At 38.0% G+C, this 20,000-nt stretch overlaps 8 non-coding genes across 8 annotated transcripts; all 8 read right to left on the bottom strand.

Moving 5' to 3' along the window:
- Window positions 1-8,265: 8,265 nt before the first annotated feature.
- On the bottom strand, window positions 8,266-8,384 carry LOC132134301 (5S ribosomal RNA). The gene has a single exon (XR_009429479.1). It is a non-coding gene; the product is annotated as a 5S ribosomal RNA (ribosomal RNA).
- Window positions 8,385-14,639: 6,255 nt separating this feature from the next.
- Window positions 14,640-14,758, bottom strand: LOC132134384 (5S ribosomal RNA). The gene has a single exon (XR_009429546.1). It is a non-coding gene; the product is annotated as a 5S ribosomal RNA (ribosomal RNA).
- Window positions 14,759-15,251: 493 nt separating this feature from the next.
- LOC132134331 (5S ribosomal RNA) lies at window positions 15,252-15,370 on the bottom strand. Its single transcript, XR_009429507.1, has one exon. It is a non-coding gene; the product is annotated as a 5S ribosomal RNA (ribosomal RNA).
- A 1,091-nt stretch (window positions 15,371-16,461) lies between these two features.
- Window positions 16,462-16,580, bottom strand: LOC132134281 (5S ribosomal RNA). The gene has a single exon (XR_009429460.1). It is a non-coding gene; the product is annotated as a 5S ribosomal RNA (ribosomal RNA).
- Window positions 16,581-17,071: 491 nt separating this feature from the next.
- LOC132134340 (5S ribosomal RNA) lies at window positions 17,072-17,190 on the bottom strand. Its single transcript, XR_009429515.1, has one exon. It is a non-coding gene; the product is annotated as a 5S ribosomal RNA (ribosomal RNA).
- Window positions 17,191-17,783: 593 nt separating this feature from the next.
- LOC132134330 (5S ribosomal RNA) lies at window positions 17,784-17,902 on the bottom strand. The gene has a single exon (XR_009429506.1). It is a non-coding gene; the product is annotated as a 5S ribosomal RNA (ribosomal RNA).
- Window positions 17,903-18,994: 1,092 nt separating this feature from the next.
- On the bottom strand, window positions 18,995-19,113 carry LOC132134279 (5S ribosomal RNA). Its single transcript, XR_009429458.1, has one exon. It is a non-coding gene; the product is annotated as a 5S ribosomal RNA (ribosomal RNA).
- A 491-nt stretch (window positions 19,114-19,604) lies between these two features.
- On the bottom strand, window positions 19,605-19,723 carry LOC132134329 (5S ribosomal RNA). The gene has a single exon (XR_009429505.1). It is a non-coding gene; the product is annotated as a 5S ribosomal RNA (ribosomal RNA).
- Window positions 19,724-20,000: the final 277 nt, after the last annotated feature.

Genomic DNA, 20,000 nt, shown 5'->3' with positions numbered 1-20,000 from the left:
TTCAAAAATGAAACGAAGCTAACGTTAGTGTTGTTTCAGCGTTGAGCATTGTAGCCAATCACAGACATGTATATTACGCGCATGAACGCAGTGGCAAATCAGAGGCATTTTAGTCACCATGTGGAGAATTCACTCAAAATGTTCAGAATCAGCGCGAGCTTTATCCTTTCGCAAAAATCTCCTTATAAACAACAAAGTCTAGACGCGATGTAAATAAGAGATTCACTGCAGTGCGGACAACTTCAGTGTTTATGATGAGAGTTTCAGTGAGAGTGCAGAACGCGGTAAGTGGCGTAAGTGATGGCTTAAAGGGAGCGCTATTGACGATCTAAATAATAGTTTTGTTTTTCATGCTTCTAGAGGACCAGTGGTTACATTCACACTGTAAAGTTTGAGGAGTGTAACAGCATTTAAATGTGCGAGTGAACCCGCTAAATTATAGTCCTGTGAGTCATGAAATTGCGATGATTTGACATAGTAACCATAGCAACATGAGAACGTGATAACCATTGCAACATTTTGGGGTCTAATAATGTTATGATTTTTGTTACATTATACTTTAGTAATAAGTTTACATACACCTTGCAGAACCTCTAAAATGTTATTTTATTTATTTTTTAATAATACAGATCATAAAAACTTTTTTTTATATACTGCCCTGAAAAAGCTTTTTCACATGTACATTTAAATAGTTTAGGCCTGTTTTGTCTGGCTATCTCCACTAATCTAAACTATTTTGTCTCATAGTAACTGATAAGTCATTAACAGTCAATAACATGTTTAAACACTGAAAACACAAGGCAATCAAAAATATAAAACCATTACCTTTTGAACTTTTAGCTAATCATATGAAATATCACATTAAAAGGTAAATCAGATAACATCCATAAAGATTACTCAGTACTTGTGTAGTATTTTTTTTTAATTACTAATATTTTACAAAATACCTTTTTACTTCTACTTTAAGTAATAGTAATAACAGTACTGTTACTTGTGTACATGTTTTGCATCTCCTGGTCTTCCAGTGTTTAGTCCCCTGTACAGTTTGAAAAGAATAAACTAATCTGAATCTGTTTCTGTTTTATTACAACAGAAAAAAAGCATGGATTTGGAGGGACACAAGTGCAGTGTATGTGGCAGTAGTTTCTCTGTGAAGTCCAACCTGACTCGGCACATGCAGCTTCATGGTCCAAAGGGACATGTGTGTGAAGTGTGTGGGAAAAGCTTCTCACTGAAACAGCAGCTGAGCAGCCACCAAAAACAGCACCTGTGCCCATGCATCCGTCTGTACAGGCAGGAAGAGGCCAAGCTGCAGTGTACGGATGCAGCTAAGAGTGTGGCAGTGGCCCCCAGCAAAGCAGTAGACCCCAGCTGTCTGGATTCTGAAAAGGCGGAGGCTGCTGCAAAGAAAGCTGGAGGGGAAATGTGGAAAGGCCAGCTAGTTGTCACATTCGGCAAATATGCAGGACAGTCTTTCAGGTGGCTGCTCGAAAATGATGTTGGCTGGGTCATATGGCTGCTGTCTGAATATTGCCAGAAGGGTGAGAAGAACGATCTCCTAAAGTGGCAAAAGGAGCGATTGCTGCAGTATGCCAGAGAGTTCCCGCCTGTCACCTTTCATCTTGACAAACGCTTGGAGGTAACTTTGACCCGTTAACTGAGATTAAATTATATTTACTGTTTTGTTTATAAAAAAAAAATGTAGTGCATGTGTAAATCAGTTAGGCACATATTAATGCACCTTCAATAGTAAAATCATCAATGTTTACTCTGCACAAAAGCTTGTGCTTTAGACATAGGAAGTGGTAACAGTGTAAGTACTTGTGTTTATGTGGTACAATGCAACTCTGTATGTGTTTTTCTATAATTTCTTTATTTTCTGCATGAACAGGAGTCCAGGAAAGACAGAGGAAAGAAGGCTGAATCTACCCTTTCTAAGTTCCAGCAGGATCCTGAATATGCCAGTGATGCTGAATTGTTGGCAGCTGCTGGTAATTAACATTTAACACGCCATAACTCTATTTTAAAATTCATATAACATTTTCTCACTGATGTATTTCAAACATCTGACTAAATACACTGCTGAAATATCACACATTTTATGGCACTGATAATGACGACAGTAGGTTTAGTATTTCACTTTAATTTTCAGCAGGGTGAGGGATATTATCAAGCTAGCTGCCCCTTTTTTTTGTGTAACAGATTTAATGTCTAAATGCTTTGTTGGCATTTAGATAACACATACAAAAATCAATTTAATTTGTTTATGTGAAATGTGGGATTATTTTAATTATATTACAATATTTTTTTTAACTATTGCCTATATTTTTTGTAGCAGCTCTATACTAAAATGTTTGTATTAAATATCATTTGTATTCTCTAAAATTGGATCTGATAACATGGAAAATAGAAACAAACTTTGTTTATTGTGATAATGCTTGTGTTTGTCATTATATTCACATCTTAAGCAATGTGCTCAATACATTTTGTCTGATTTTTTTCTACAGAGACTGTCCTTGAAGAGTCTGAGGTAGCGGTCTCCACACAGCTGACCACCTGGGGAGAGCTCACACCAGCTGTGAGTCAGGACTCTTCCCACAGCCTCAGCACATCTCAGGGAAGACCTTCTTCCCCTGTTGACACCTCTGCCTCAGAAACTGGTAACATCTCGCTCGAGGGCTGGCAGAAATACTGGGAGCATCCACCTTCATCTACACAAGCCAATGGTATAGCTCCTCCCAACATCAAGTGGCTGAAATGTGATGAGATGTATGGTCTGTTTGAGAGGCCTTCCAGGTACAAGAATGCCAAAGGAGAGATTGTGGAGAGAAGGCTTTTAAAGGAGACGATGGAATTCCACCCTCCCCCAATTCCTACTTCTGTCAAGTGAGGACTGCCCAACATGATGGCCTTTTTCACAACCCCTGCCTTCTTCTGGCGCCCAGTTGGTGTGATGCAAGCCAAGATCCACTGCCCTAGCTCCAACTGCCCTGCACCACCAGGTGAATACCTTGAAAAGAAAGGCTTTGGTAGTTATGCCAGGCAAGTGTGTGGGATGAAGTACAATTACACCCTGTTGACGGAGAAGCTGAAGTGTTCACATTGTGAAAAGATGAGGCGGGCAGTGAGTAAGACACATAGTGACGCAGACAGTGAAGATGAAGACAGTCATCATGTTCAGCTGTACATTTGGCTGGCACACAGTCCCAAGATTCTGATGAACTTGGCCCCGGCCATCAGAAGCATGTTTCCTGCCATACTGTGTGGGAAGCGTGCCATTGACAAAGGCGTGGTTACTCTTCTGAATGACAGGGTCAACAGTGTGTCCATGAACAAAGTCCAGAGAGTGCTGCAGCAGGGACATGATGAGTGGTATGTGGAGCGCCGTGACCTGTACCAGACTCTTCTGTATGAAGCCCACACAGCTGGATCTGCATCATCTCAGAAGAGCATCCTGTCCTTTGTCAAAGCTGCTGGTACTTACACCCCTCCTCTGCCCCGGACTCCCCTTCCTTGTGCCCGTGTGCTGAGGCGTGCACACATGATCATGGAGATGGAGAAGATGCCTGTGTACAGAGCCTCAGTCCTCAGTGTGACTGGAGATATCCTCTGCATTGATGGGACAAGAAAGGTATGTGTATTGTATCAATTCATGAAGTTAAGCAGACTTAATATTTATTTAGTCCCTTTAAAGTGACTTGAGCCAGCTTATTGTTTTGAATAAGGGACTTTGGCCTCACTGTTCAGCGTTCAAATGTGATGGATACAAAATGTACATGCATTGTAATTCATATAAATCATATTGGACAGACAGGTTATTGATAGAAACTATCAAGAATGTTCTGCTTTGTGTTTTCCAGGTCCTTAAGAAGATATATGGTGATGGTCAGGGCACCATGCAGTATGTCACCAGTGTGCTGAACGAGTGGGGCCAGTTCTTGACCACAGTGGTGGTGGCAGCTGAGTCTGAGGGGTGTTACAGACGTATGGCCAAAGGTCTGATGGGCCGCTTTGAACGAGCTAGGGCTCCTGCACCAACTGTCATATATGGATTCTCACTGGGCAACTGCAAGCAAGCATCTTAGTTGTATGCAGGTGGGTAAACATTTTTTAACTAATCATTGTAAAATCATACAAACTCAAACTCACAGACACCATAATAAATAAGCAACATATGTTTTATAGGACCCCCCTGGCATACAGCTGTATGTTTCAGTGAAGGTGGTGGTGCTGAATGGTGTCCGCCTGAACAAGTACAGGTGTCGGCGAGGCAGTAATTCCTTGGAGGGCTTGCACTCACACCTGTACAATGCCATTCCCTCACAGAGATGTGGAGTTATGCCATTCCAAGTAAGTATAAACAGCTTTAATATTTAAAATAAATATTGATTACACATCATTGTTCATAAGCATATTTTACCTGTATCATACCTGCTTTTGTGCTACCCTCTCTTCCTGTGCGTGTGTGAGCTCTATGCTGTTCACATAGCATCAACCGGGTGTATGAGATGCGCACACACAAAATAGCCTATTGCGGACAAAAGACAAATTGTATGTCATGCTGCTGGGCGATGCCCACTTTGTAATCAAAATTAGTTTCTGATGTACAATAATGCATGAATGGTCATGTCTTTCAGGTGTATCTGATTGCATTTGCTGTGCAGTGGAACAGCCGTATGGAATCACTCCGGGTTGCTGGTGGCCATGGCAGGCAGACGTGGTGTATGGACCCGCGGCAGATTTAGCGCCTGAATCAGCAGGCTGATGTGCTCTTCGGTAAAGAGCATGTCCTCGAGCCCAACTTTGCCACTCCAATGCCCTACCCTGCTGTATACAAGGACCCAGACGAGGAGGAGCTCCTTGGAGTAGAGTATGCCATGTGCCAGTCAACCAGCTTCACTGCAAGGGATTACTATGCCCAGCAAGGTACACAATCTTGCATTATAACAATATACATACATACTGAGCAGTCAAATACCTATAAATATCATGCATATTCTATCCATGACAAGTATGTATGATATAGTTCATTTTTATTTTTCATAATATGAAACAAATGAACTGCAGCATTGCCATGTTGTATTAATTAGTCTACTGTTAGTTGTTGTAACTGCCTAGACACACTGGTGATTAGTACATTACATATTTGCAGTTGAGGAAGAGCAGTCCCGTGAAGAAGAGGAGACGGCTGAACAAAGCGAGGACAAGCTGGCAGATGAGGGTGTAGACATGGGTGCAGAGTCAGAGGAGGATCCTATGGACACTGTCAGTGACAAACATGTCATCCTCACTCAATCAGAACAGGTAGAGGAGGAGGACAGTCCTGCTCTGCAGGATGTGCTGATGACCCAGAGCCATCTGCATCTTCCTGTGCTGGAGGAAGTGGAAGCCTTGGCCCTGCTCATTTTAGAACTGGCAGACAACAGTGACCGTCACCTAGTGCCAGCTGACCTAAGGCTGAAGATTGGCACTGCAGTTGGTGCTCTGCATGAGCATGACAGGTCTGCAGCCAACTTTGTAAAAAGGTATGAGTCAAGGTGGGGTTACACCCTGTTTGGCAGATGCTTGGGAGCTGACACACCTGAGACCAGAGCAGCACAGAAGACAAAGTTTTCCTGGATGAGGTACCCTCAGGCAGCCCAGGTGACTGAGGATAGTCGTCTGTTGTACCTCATTATTAAGATGCTGAAAAACCGGCCACCAGCCAATCGTCTCACCTCCCCCACTAAAATCACCAATGCAATCAAGGGCCAGTATAAAAGGATTGTAGACCGAGTCAGAGACGATCCCATCCTCAAAGGTCTCTCCATTCCTCTGCCCAATCTGAATGCCAAGTCCATCTCTACATTCATGGCACGGGAAGAAAAGAAGGCTAACTACAGGGCAACAGTAATGCCAAAGGTGAAACCCCACCAAAGAGTGCTGTCAGAAGAACCAATGCCAGCAGCTCCTACTCTGCCAGAATCCCTTCCAGCTCCAGATCGACCTCAGGTTCAGTACCAGAGCCTACGTCATGCAGCTGGGAAAAGGCATGGTCAGAAGGGGAAGTTGTTCAGTTTTTCATTTCACAAGTATGTGACTTTACTACTTTATTAAAATATGTGAACATATCTGAATTTATCAGCTGAATGGTTTAAACTTAAACACAACAAACCATGTGAATTGATAGTCATACACATTATTTCTCATGAATTATACTCATCATCGTATGTATGATTTATTTTTGCAGGGTTGATGTGGAAATGCTTGGGAACCGGCCCATTCAACCTAAACCCCCTGTGGCCACGTACATCCCACCCAGAGCGTCAGCAGCACCTGTCCTGGTAGTGGTTCCTGCACAGCCACAGGGACCATCCATGATGCTCTGTGGGGCATCCAGCAGTCAAGGGTTCATATCTTTCGCACCGCCTCCTGTGCTGACATCCAGACCAATCAAGCCTCATAAATCCATGAAGCCTTGTGGGGCCTACCAAGTACCCCAGTGTGGTGGGCAGCGCAAGAGGTACACGCCCTCCAAAGACAAGGCTGCTGAAAGTAGCCAAAAAATATTTACCTATTGCCCAGCAACTAGGAAGTCCACCACTTCAGGTTTTGAAGGTGTTGTGTTCAACAGTTTTGAACACTTCAAAAGTGTAGTAGATGAGGAACTAAAAAAGAAAAAAAATAACAACTAGAGAGCCAACTCCATCTGCAACTACATCGCCCAAATCACATTCCCCAAGTCATTATTGCTACAATATCTGCCTCTTATACCAATTCACCGATTCATTATACACCATCTATAAAACACATACCTATTTTCTCATAGAAAAAAAAGATGTGTTTTTAGTGAATGTAAATATCTGCTTAACATTGCATACTATTGCACTGCATTACCTCATCTCCTTGTATATAGTACGTATATTGTATATTGCTTAATGTGTACATGTATAAATCTTGTAATAAGAATCCTGTAAATAATAACTTATTAGTTCCTATTTTGCTATATTTTCTGCTAAATTACTTAATAATTAATGTTAATTCTATTCTGTTTACATTGTTACCTGTGTTATTGTTATTGCTGTTGTGTTGTTTATTTATTTCTGATATGTAGATATATATTGTTGAACAAATAAAATAAAAGAATGTTTCCAAATACATGATTCCTTTCACTGCTGTTTCCCCATTTGTCCACTTGATAGAGGTAAAGACTGTCACATGAAACTGTATTGAGTATAAGAGAGGCTGAATTACTTACCAGTAAGGTAAAGATAAAGTCTTTTTCTAAAATTCCATTAAGGCCCTTTTATGTGTACATTTTACATGCTCCCTACAGGGCGAATGGGGCCAATAGAGTGAATAATATCTCAGATATGAGCAAATTACACTTTGTTCAAGTAGCCTACCCTAATATAGTTTCTTAGATTTTTTTTCAGTGATCTTGCAAACATTGTAACTAAAAGTCTCAAGTTTATTTGTAAAGTGCATCCATTCATACTTCAAACAGATATGAGCAAACACATTTGTTACATTACTTGTTTTTTATTGTTTTAATTAAAGCATTATGTTTGTTACATTACATGACAGACATCTTATTAAACTTAATAAAACATTCAAGTCAGAGATTCTAGTCTTCATGGTCTTATTCACAAAAACATAAAAAAGAACAGTAAACCATTTCAGAGGTAAACAAGACAATGGTCTCTCTTTCCATTTGGCCCCTCCCCTCTCTCCTATCACTTTATATTTGGCCCCTCCCCTCTCCTCTCCTCTCTCCTGCTAATCTGTTTACTTTTTTTTTTCACGGTGATCAGGACCCAGGATAGGGACTTGGAGGGGTCATGGGCCATTTCCAGGCAGTCTCCCATCCAAGTACTAACTGGGCCCAAACCTGCATAGATTCTGAGATTGGGCATTGACTCTTTATTTATTAAAAATTTTTTTTTGCAAATTTATTACATAATTACTGAAAATTTCCAAAAGTACTAACATGGCCCAAACCTCTTTCGGTTTCTAAGACTGGGCATTGACTCTTTTTTTTTTTTTTTTTTGCAAGATAATTAGACAATTAGTGAAAAGTTCCAAAAGTACTAACCAGGCCCAAACCTGTTTCGGTTTTCTAAGACTGGGCTTTGACCCCTTTTTTTTTTTTTTTCTTTTATTTATGCAAAACTATTAGATTATTACTGAAAAATTCCAAAAGTACTAGGCTGCAAAGAGAGGGCTATTTAAAGATCAGCCACTATAACCGCCAGTGCATTATATAAGTAGAGAAGGAAACCTAAAAGCTTACAGCACCTGGTATTCCCAGGCGGTCTCCCATCCAAGTACTAACCAGGCCCAAACCTGCTTAGCTTCCAAGATCAGACGAGATCGGGCATAGCCAGGCTGGTATGGCCGTATGCGAAGAAGGCTGCAAAGAGAGGGCTATTTAAAGATCAGCCACTATAACCACCAGTGCATTATATAAGTAGAGAAGGAAACCTAAAAGCTTACAGCACCTGGTATTCCCAGGTGGTCTCCCATCCAAGTACTAACCAGACCCAAACCTGCTTAGCTTCCGAGATCAGACGAGATCGGGCATACCTTTTTTTTTTTTTTTTTTTTTTTTTTATTGGAGATTTCAGTTATTACAAAACAAACACATTTTCTTAGTCATACAATTTCATTCATCTCATAATCAAACTAACATCGTCATTGAAGTTTGTTGCTGAAGGAATAAAATTCACATTACATAACAATATGTCATCTTAATCATCTTCTCCTGGCATGTAAAAATGCTTTTGTTTAAAGATACATATAACATCATTTGTGAAAATTTTATAAAAATCCGCCATCTGGTTTTCCAATTTAAAATAATTGTATAACATTTCTACATAACTTTCAACCATTTGTTTAAAAAGCACCCATAAGTTTAAAATACAATCTCTGTTTCTGGCTACATTTCTCCTTTTCAATATTGCTTTTTTTGCCAAGATTAAAAACAAATTCACAAGTTTCTTATTTTCTTTGTTCTCTGTCATTCCCAGCATAAAAAACCTTTTCCAGTCAGTAACCTCTTCATTTTCTCTTAATTCTTTGACAATTTCTTTCAGTTCATTAAAAAATGGGTTAAGTTTTCCACATAATAAAAACAAATGTAAAATACCTTCATCTTCTTTTTTACAGACTTTACATTGAGCATTTGTTGCCTTCTGCATTATACACAATCTCATTTCTGTATAGATCACATTTTGTCTGATAAAATAGTCTAAACATTCTAAATCTACATCCAACCATTTCCATGTTCTATTCTTCCAAATGCCTTTTTCTTCGATTTCATTAAAATGCCTTAACCAAATCTGGTTGGCAACAGGTTTTTTAAAAACTCTATTTATAAAAAACTCATAGAACATTTTCACAGTACACAAATTAAAATCCACCCTCTTTTCTTTAAATTTTAAAAACACCATCATTTTATTTTCTCGTTCTCCCTTCTTTTTAATCTCATCTAGCCATTGCCTTGGGATTGCTTTCTTGACATCTTCATACTGTTTTTTTAAAACCATGACATTAAAATCCTCCTTCTCCTCCTCCATTGCATCTTTAATCACTTGGAGTGGTAAAAATCCCTCTTTCACCTCCCATAAAACATCTCTCACTTTTACGATCCCCACTTTTAGCCACTTCTTAAAATAGATATCTCGCTCGTGTATCTTTATTTTGTCATTTAAAAACAGAGGCTGATTTAAAATCGCTTCCCTCCCCTCCGGATTAAAATCCACCTCTGTTAAAAAAAGCCTCCAAGCATTTAAAACCTCTTTATAAAACTGTGGTATCCCCTCCATCATCCAACTTTTCAACTTCATCCATAAAATGTTTTCCCCAAGGTTAAAATTCCCACATTTATTTAAATAAAAACCCATCAATTTCTTCCATTCATCTCCCTTCTTATCATCCAAATATTTCTTAACCACTTTTACCCTCATGCTTTTCATCTTCTGTTCCACATCGACTAAACCCATCCCTCCCTCTTCTGGTTTTCCTATCAGCGTATTGTACGCTATCCTTGGAGGCTTTTTTTCCCATAAAAATTCTAAAATACTCTTTTTTATTCTCTTAAAAACCCAGTTTGGCAATGGCATCACATGTAATTTGTACCACATTTTTGATAACATTAACATGTTTACAATTAAAATTTTTCCTTTCAAACTTAAAAACCTGTTTCTCCAAAAAATCAGTCTCCTATCCATCCCTCCCAATGTCTCATCCCACATATTATCAACAGTTTCCTTCTCATTCTTTGCTAACCCCGCTCCTAAAATCCTCATTTCTTGTACCTCTAGGAATTTAACAACCCCCGTTAAAACCTCTGACCTTCCGAACTTCATATATACTGTTTTTTCTTCATTTATTTTTGCACCTGATCCCTCACAATAGCATTTCATTTTTTCCATTACTTCTTTAACACTTTCTATATTTTCAACAATAATTGTGGTATCATCCGCATACTGGAATATTTTAGTCAGTTCCTCTTTTTCTTCTAGTTTTATTCCCTTTATTTTTTTCTCTCTGTTTATTAAAAGCCCTAATGGTTCAGCCACCAAAGAATATAACTTCGCTGACAGTGGACACCCTTGTCTTATAGACCTTAAAACTTTAAAAGGTTCCGTTAAAAAACCATTACATTTAACTTTTGTTAAAATATCGCTGTATAAAACTGAGATCCATTTTATAAAATTCTCTCCAAAACCAAATTGTTTTAAAACCGCCAATAAAAACCCATGCTCCACTCTGTCAAAAGCCTTCTCGAAATCCATGCTTATTATATATGCCTCCTTTCCTTTTTCTTTTATGTACCCCATTATATCTCTTATGCTACTCGTGATATCTGCTATGTCCCTCCCCTTTACTCCATATGCCTGGTTAGTCTCTATTATGTTTGGCATAATATTTTTTAATCTGTTCGCTAAAACCCTGGCTAAAATTTTAAAATCTGTGTTTAACATTGTAATGGGCCTAAAATTCCTCAGTTCCGCTTTGTCTCCTTTTCTCTTGTAGATTATTTTCATTAAGCCTAAGCCCATTCTTGGGTGTACTCTTTCTTTTTTAAAAACCTCTTCATAGACTTCTTTTAAAATCGGGCTTACTTTTTCTTTAAAAACCTTATAAAACTCACTTCCAATACCATCTATTCCTGGGCTTTTCTTCACACTTAGCTGATTTATTGCTTGTATAATTTCCTCAGTTGTTATTCCCTTATCACATTCCTTTTTATCTCCCTCACCGACTTTTCGTGTTATCTGTTGTAACAAAATGTTCCTTTTTTCCTCATCCCCTTCCTCTGATCTAAAAAGTTCTTCATAATATGTGCTTATTTCCTTTAAAATTCCCTCCGTGCTTAAAACAACTTGTCCTTCCTTATTCCTAAGTTCTTTAATTATTCCCGCCTTCGCCCTGCTTTTCTCAAGGTTAAAAAAGAATCTACTACATTTTTCCCCTTCTACTGTATATTTAGCTTTACTTCTTAACGTTGCCCCTTTATATTTTCCTTCTTCGATTTTCCTCAACTTTTCCTCCACTTCAATTACTCTTTGCACGTTTACTTCATTTTTATTTAACTCCTCTCTTAACGTCTTTCTTATTTCTTGTTCCTTTGTTCTTTTTACCTTTTGTAACAATTTACAGTAATTCATTACATATTTCTTTATGTCATATTTCATGTTTTCCCACCATTGCCTTTTATCTTCTATGTACATCAAGTCTTTTTTCCCCTCATCTAATTTATTTTCTATCTCTTTTTTAAAACTCTCTTCCTTTAAAACTTCAGTGTTTAAAATCCATACCCCTGGTCCCCTCATTTCCTTTTTAAAATCCATTCTCATTTGCACCATTTTGTGATCACTTAAAGTCGTTTCTTTATAAAACACTCCATCAATAAAACATTCCAAATTCCTAGTACTTAAAAAGTAGTCTATTCTAGTTTGACACATAAAATTCCCTACCAGCTGTCTTCTTGTAAATTCCCTCTTTTTCCCATTTCTTTCTCTCCACACATCAATCATGTTCTTCTCCTCCATCAATGAAATTAACTCCTTTCTTCCCCCATCCGATTTAAAAACCATTCCGTTAGCCATATCCATTTTACTAAAAACAGTGTTAAAATCCCCCGCAATTATTACCCTCTTCCATTTTTCCATTAATTCAGCTATTACATTAAAATATTTTTTCTTTTCTATTTCTTCATTTGGAGCATGTACGTTTACTAAAATAAAATCATCTTCATCCATCTTAATTTCTACAGCCATGCATTTTCCTTTTGTGTCATTATACATTTGCTTTGACCTGATACCTCTATCGTTTCTTATTAACATCGCAACTCCTCCTCCTATTTTTCCCTCAGCATTATTAAAAAATAATTCCCCTTCCCATCTTTTTTTAAAATCCTCCATTACACTCTCTTTCCAGTTTGTTTCTTGCAATAAAATCACATCTTCATCCCTGCACAGTTCCTTGACTTTTTCAAATTTCACACCATTGATTAATCCTCTTGCATTAAAAGTAACAATTTTCAACACAATTAAAAAAGATAAAAAGACAAACTTTAGCATCATAATTTCGTTATCCTACTTCCTCCCCCTCTTTTGCACTTCTTCCACAGTCTTGTTTCACCTCATTACTTTGTTTACACATTTTATTTTTAGCTTTTTCTAAATTGGGTATTACCTTAACTTTTCTTCTTCTTTTATTGGATGTACTTGCAGTGCTGTCTCCGCCCATGTTTTCACTGTCTTTGTTATTTCTGTCCGTCTCACCGATCCATTCAGTCTCTTCTGGCTCTTCCGTTTCTGCTTTTCCAACCTCATTTAACTCCATCTGTACCTCCATTTCCACAATGTCCTGTGTTAACTCAGTCTTTTCAATCTCATTTTCATTGTCCTTGCTTACATTGTCCTCTCTTTGCATTTCTCCGGTGTCTTCCCTTTGCTCCTCTTCATTGTCTGTCTCATGCATCTGCCCACTCCCCCTCTCTTCTCCATTTTGCTGGTCTCCATACCAGCACTCGCATTTGTCCAGTACACAATTGCAGTCGGGACACATCACCACCTTACAGTCCCTCGCGAAGTGGCCTGTTTCCGAGCATTTAAAACATTTAAAGTCTGGACAGTCCTTCATCACATGATCAGGGCTCATACACAACCTGCAGGTTCTCACCTGCTTGCTATGTATCACTCTATAGTATTGTGGACCATCTTCCATTTCAATTCGAGTACTGTAGGGCAAGGAGGCCACTTCTTTTGGGAACTGTACCTTAAGGAACCTCGTTCCATCTTCTATGTTGGTGCCGGTATAAAATCTTCTTCTTATCTGAGAGACAGGAGTTACCCCCCATCCCTCCAGCTTCTGTAGAATCTCTGCATCATCCAGGTAAGCGGGCAGATGCATGAAAGAGACAACAAATTCTCTGTTATTCAATTTCTTAATTTCACATAGTTTTCCTTTAATCATCAATCCTTCGCTCAGATTTTCAATATCTTCTTCCTTTTCAAACGTAATTTCGTACTCCTTCATCATTTTGGGTCTTACAGCTAATATTTTTGTCACATCCAACTTATCTTTCAGCGCTTGTATTATGTCTTCTGCTTTTCCTTCGTGCACTTCAGTCAAATCCACTACTACTGTAGCTTCTTTGGTGTAGGTTCTTTTAAATCTCCTTTCAGGTCCATCCTTTTCTCGTTGAGTTTTTTCCAGTCCGTTTGTCATTTGCCGCCGTGTTCCTCGTGCCAAGTCCATGTCTGTTGCCGTAGTTCCATCCATTTTTCAAAAATAAATAAAACAAAAAACGAAAAAAAACAACAAAAAACAAAAAACAAAATGATCCCTCCCAAACAGCTATGCTGTTGGGAGGACAAGTAACAAAAATAACCAAAAATTTAAACAAAAACAATTATTAAGACTCAAATAACCAAAAAAACAAAAAAAAACACAAACAATTTTGGGTGAACCTTCTTCACCCTTCTATAGCCACCTCACTTCCTGTTTCTCACTAGCTCTCTAGCGCCCTCAGGTTGGTATGGCCGTAAGCGAAGGAGGCTGCAAAGAGAGGGCTATTTAAAGATCAGCCACTATAATTGGTATTTCCAGGCAGTGTCCCATCCAAGTACTAACTGGGCCCAAACCTGCTTAGATTCTGAGATTGGGCATTGACTCTTTATTTATTAAATTTTTTTTTTTGCAAATTTATTACATAATTACTGAAAATTTCCAAAAGTACTAACCTGGCCCAAACCTGTTTCGGTTTTCTAAGACTGGGCATTGACTCTTTTTTTTTTTTTTTTTGCAAGATTATTAGACAATTAGTGAAAATTTTCAAAAGTACTAACCAGGCCCAAACCTGTTTCGGTTTTCTAAGACTGGGTCATTGACTCTTTTTTTTTTTTTTTTTTTTTGCAAGATTATTAGACAATTAGTGAAAAGTTCCAAAAGTACTAACCAGGCCCAAACCTGTTTCGGTTTTCTAAGACTGGGCATTGACTCTTTTTTTTTTTTTTATTATTTATGCAAAACTATTAGATAATTACTGAAAAATTCCAAAAGTACTAGGCTGCAAAGAGAGGGCTATTTAAAGATCAGCCACTATAACCGCCAGTGCATTATATAAGTAGAGAAGGAAACCTAAAAGCTTACAGCACCTGGTATTCCCAGGCGGTCTCCCATCCAAGTACTAACCAGGCCCAAACCTGCTTAGCTTCCGAGATCAGACGAGATCGGGCATAGCCAGGCTGGTATGGCCGTAAGCGAAGGAGGCTGCAAAGAGAGGGCTATTTAAAGATCAGCCACTATAATCGGTATTTCCAGGCAGTCTCCCATCCAAGTACTAACTGGGCCCAAACCTGCTTAGATTCTGAGATTGGGCATTGACTCTTTATTTATTTATATTTTTTTTTTTGCAAATTTATTACATAATTACTGAAAATTTCCAAAAGTACTAACCTGGCCCAAACCTCTTTCGGTTTTCTAAGACTGGGCATTGACTCTTTTTTTTTTTTTTTTTTTTTTTGCAAGATTATTAGACAATTAGTGAAAAGTTCCAAAAGTACTAACCAGGCCCAAACCTGTTTCGGTTTTCTAAGACTGGGCATTGACTCTTTTTTTTTTTTTTTATTATTTATGCAAAACTATTAGATAATTACTGAAAAATTCCAAAAGTACTAGGCTGCAAAGAGAGGGCTATTTAAAGATCAGCCACTATAACCGCCAGTGCATTATATAAGTAGAGAAGGAAACCTAAAAGCTTACAGCACCTTGTATTCCCAGGCGGTCTCCCATCCAAGTACTAACCAGGCCCAAACCTGCTTAGCTTCCGAGATCAGATGAGATCGGGCATAGCCAGGCTGTTATGGCCGTAAGCGAAGGAGGCTGCAAAGAGAGGGCTATTTAAAGATCAGCCACTATAATCGGTATTTCCAGGCAGTCTCCCATCCAAGTACTAACTGGGCCCAAACCTGCTTAGATTCTGAGATTGGGCATTGACTCTTTATTTATTAATTTTTTTTTTTGCAAATTTATCACATAATTACTGAAAATTTCCAAAAGTACTAACCTGGCCCAAACCTGTTTCGGTTTTCTAAGACTGGGCATTGACTCTTTTTTTTTTTTTTTTTCAAGATTATTAGACAATTAGTGAAAATTTCCAAAAGTACTAACCAGGCCCAAACCTGTTTCGGTTTTCTAAGACTGGGCATTGACTCTTTTTTTTTTTTTTTTTTTGCAAGATTATTAGACAATTAGTGAAAATTTCCAAAAGTACTAACCAGGCCCAAACCTGTTTCGGTTTTCTAAGACTGGGCATTGACTCTTTTTTTTTTTTTTTTTTGCAAGATTAATAGACAATTAGTGAAAATTTCAAAAAAGTAATAACCAGGCCCAAACCTGTTTCTGTTTTCTAATACTGGGCATTGACTCTTTTTTTTTTTATTATTTATGCAAAACTATTAGATAATTACTGAAAAATTCCAAAAGTACTAGGCTGCAAAGAGAGGGCTATTTAAAGATCAGCCACTATAATCGGTATTTCCAGGCAGTCTCCCATCCAAGTACTAACTGGGCCCAAACCTGCTTAGATTCTGAGATTGGGCATTGACTCTTTATTTATTTAATTTTTTTTTTTGCAAATTTATTACATAATTACTGAAAATTTCCAAAAGTACTAACATGGCCCAAACCTCTTTCGGTTTTCTAAGACTGGGCATTGACTCTTTTTTTTTTTTTTGCAAGATTATTAGACAATTAGTGAAAAGTTCCAAAAGTACTAACCAGGCCCAAACCTGTTTCGGTTTTCTAAGACTGGGCATTGACTCTTTTTTTTTTTTTTATTATTTATGCAAAACTATTAGATAATTACTGAAAAATTCCAAAAGTACTAGGCTGCAAAAGAGGGCTATTTAAAGATCAGCCACTATAACCGCCAGTGCATTATATAAGTAGAGAAGGAAACCTAAAAGCTTACAGCACCTTGTATTCCCAGGCGGTCTCCCATCCAAGTACTAACCAGGCCCAAACCTGCTTAGCTTCCGAGATCAGATGAGATCGGGCATAGCCAGGCTGGTATGGCCGTAAGCGAAGGAGGCTGCAAAGAGAGGGCTATTTAAAGATCAGCCACTATAATCGGTATTTCCAGGCAGTCTCCCATCCAAGTACTAACTGGGCCCAAACCTGCTTAGATTCTGAGATTGGGCATTGACTCTTTATTTATTAATTTTTTTTTTTTTGCAAATTTATTACATAATTACTGAAAATTTCCAAAAGTACTAACCTGGCCCAAACCTGTTTCGGTTTTCTAAGACTGGGCATTGACTCTTTTTTTTTTTTTTTTTTTTTTTGCAAGATTATTAGACAATTAGTGAAAAGTTCCAAAAGTACTAACCAGGCCCAAACCTGTTTCGGTTTTCTAAGACTGGGCATTGACTCTTTTTTTTTTTTTTTTATTTATGCAAAACTATTAGATAATTACTGAAAAATTCCAAAAGTACTAGGCTGCAAAGAGAGGGCTATTTAAAGATCAGCCACTATAACCGCCAGTGCATTATATAAGTAGAGAAGGAAACCTAAAAGCTTACAGCACCTTGTATTCCCAGGCGGTCTCCCATCCAAGTACTAACCAGGCCCAAACCTGCTTAGCTTCCGAGATCAGATGAGATCGGGCATAGCCATGCTGTTATGGCCGTAAGCGAAGGAGGCTGCAAAGAGAGGGCTATTTAAAGATCAGCCACTATAATCGGTATTTCCAGGCAGTCTCCCATCCAAGTACTAACTGGGCCCAAACCTGCTTAGATTCTGAGATTGGGCATTGACTCTTTATTTATTAATTTTTTTTTTTTGCAAATTTATCACATAATTACTGAAAATTTCCAAAAGTACTAACCTGGCCCAAACCTGTTTCGGTTTTCTAAGACTGGGCATTGACTCTTTTTTTTTTTTTTTTTCAAGATTATTAGACAATTAGTGAAAATTTCCAAAAGTACTAACCAGGCCCAAACCTGTTTCGGTTTTCTAAGACTGGGCATTGACTCTTTTTTTTTTTTTTTTTTTTGCAAGATTATTAGACAATTAGTGAAAATTTCTAAAAGTACTAACCAGGCCCAAACCTGTTTCGGTTTTCTAAGACTGGGCATTGACTCTTTTTTTTTTTTTTTATTATTTATGCAAAACTATTAGATAATTACTGAAAAATTCCAAAAGTACTAGGCTGCAAAGAGAGGGCTATTTAAAGATCAGCCACTATAACCGCCAGTGCATTATATAAGTAGAGAAGGAAACCTAAAAGCTTACAGCACCTTGTATTCCCAGGCGGTCTCCCATCCAAGTACTAACCAGGCCCAAACCTGCTTAGCTTCCGAGATCAGATGAGATCGGGCATAGCCAGGCTGTTATGGCCGTAAGCGAAGGAGGCTGCAAAGAGAGGGCTATTTAAAGATCAGCCACTATAATCGGTATTTCCAGGCAGTCTCCCATCCAAGTACTAACTGGGCCCAAACCTGCTTAGATTCTGAGATTGGGCATTGACTCTTTATTTATTAATTTTTTTTTTTTGCAAATTTATCACATAATTACTGAAAATTTCCAAAAGTACTAACCTGGCCCAAACCTGTTTCGGTTTTCTAAGACTGGGCATTGACTCTTTTTTTTTTTTTTTTTCAAGATTATTAGACAATTAGTGAAAATTTCCAAAAGTACTAACCAGGCCCAAACCTGTTTCGGTTTTCTAAGACTGGGCATTGACTCTTTTTTTTTTTTTTTTTTTGCAAGATTATTAGACAATTAGTGAAAATTTCCAAAAGTACTAACCAGGCCCAAACCTGTTTCGGTTTTCTAAGACTGGGCATTGACTCTTTTTTTTTTTTTTTTTTGCAAGATTAATAGACAATTAGTGAAAATTTCAAAAAAGTAATAACCAGGCCCAAACCTGTTTCTGTTTTCTAATACTGGGCATTGACTCTTTTTTTTTTTATTATTTATGCAAAACTATTAGATAATTACTGAAAAATTCCAAAAGTACTAGGCTGCAAAGAGAGGGCTATTTAAAGATCAGCCACTATAATCGGTATTTCCAGGCAGTCTCCCATCCAAGTACTAACTGGGCCCAAACCTGCTTAGATTCTGAGATTGGGCATTGACTCTTTATTTATTTAATTTTTTTTTTTGCAAATTTATTACATAATTACTGAAAATTTCCAAAAGTACTAACATGGCCCAAACCTCTTTCGGTTTTCTAAGACTGGGCATTGACTCTTTTTTTTTTTTTTGCAAGATTATTAGACAATTAGTGAAAAGTTCCAAAAGTACTAACCAGGCCCAAACCTGTTTCGGTTTTCTAAGACTGGGCATTGACTCTTTTTTTTTTTTTTATTATTTATGCAAAACTATTAGATAATTACTGAAAAATTCCAAAAGTACTAGGCTGCAAAAGAGGGCTATTTAAAGATCAGCCACTATAACCGCCAGTGCATTATATAAGTAGAGAAGGAAACCTAAAAGCTTACAGCACCTTGTATTCCCAGGCGGTCTCCCATCCAAGTACTAACCAGGCCCAAACCTGCTTAGCTTCCGAGATCAGATGAGATCGGGCATAGCCAGGCTGGTATGGCCGTAAGCGAAGGAGGCTGCAAAGAGAGGGCTATTTAAAGATCAGCCACTATAATCGGTATTTCCAGGCAGTCTCCCATCCAAGTACTAACTGGGCCCAAACCTGCTTAGATTCTGAGATTGGGCATTGACTCTTTATTTATTAATTTTTTTTTTTTTGCAAATTTATTACATAATTACTGAAAATTTCCAAAAGTACTAACCTGGCCCAAACCTGTTTCGGTTTTCTAAGACTGGGCATTGACTCTTTTTTTTTTTTTTTTTTTTTTTGCAAGATTATTAGACAATTAGTGAAAAGTTCCAAAAGTACTAACCAGGCCCAAACCTGTTTCGGTTTTCTAAGACTGGGCATTGACTCTTTTTTTTTTTTTTTTATTTATGCAAAACTATTAGATAATTACTGAAAAATTCCAAAAGTACTAGGCTGCAAAGAGAGGGCTATTTAAAGATCAGCCACTATAACCGCCAGTGCATTATATAAGTAGAGAAGGAAACCTAAAAGCTTACAGCACCTTGTATTCCCAGGCGGTCTCCCATCCAAGTACTAACCAGGCCCAAACCTGCTTAGCTTCCGAGATCAGATGAGATCGGGCATAGCCAGGCTGTTATGGCCGTAAGCGAAGGAGGCTGCAAAGAGAGGGCTATTTAAAGATCAGCCACTATAATCGGTATTTCCAGGCAGTCTCCCATCCAAGTACTAACTGGGCCCAAACCTGCTTAGATTCTGAGATTGGGCATTGACTCTTTATTTATTAATTTTTTTTTTTTGCAAATTTATCACATAATTACTGAAAATTTCCAAAAGTACTAACCTGGCCCAAACCTGTTTCGGTTTTCTAAGACTGGGCATTGACTCTTTTTTTTTTTTTTTTTCAAGATTATTAGACAATTAGTGA

Source organism: Carassius carassius, unplaced genomic scaffold, assembly GCF_963082965.1.
Source record: "Carassius carassius unplaced genomic scaffold, fCarCar2.1 SCAFFOLD_58, whole genome shotgun sequence".
NCBI lineage: Eukaryota > Metazoa > Chordata > Actinopteri > Cypriniformes > Cyprinidae > Carassius > Carassius carassius.
This window is presented reverse-complemented; position numbering and strand designations above follow the sequence as displayed.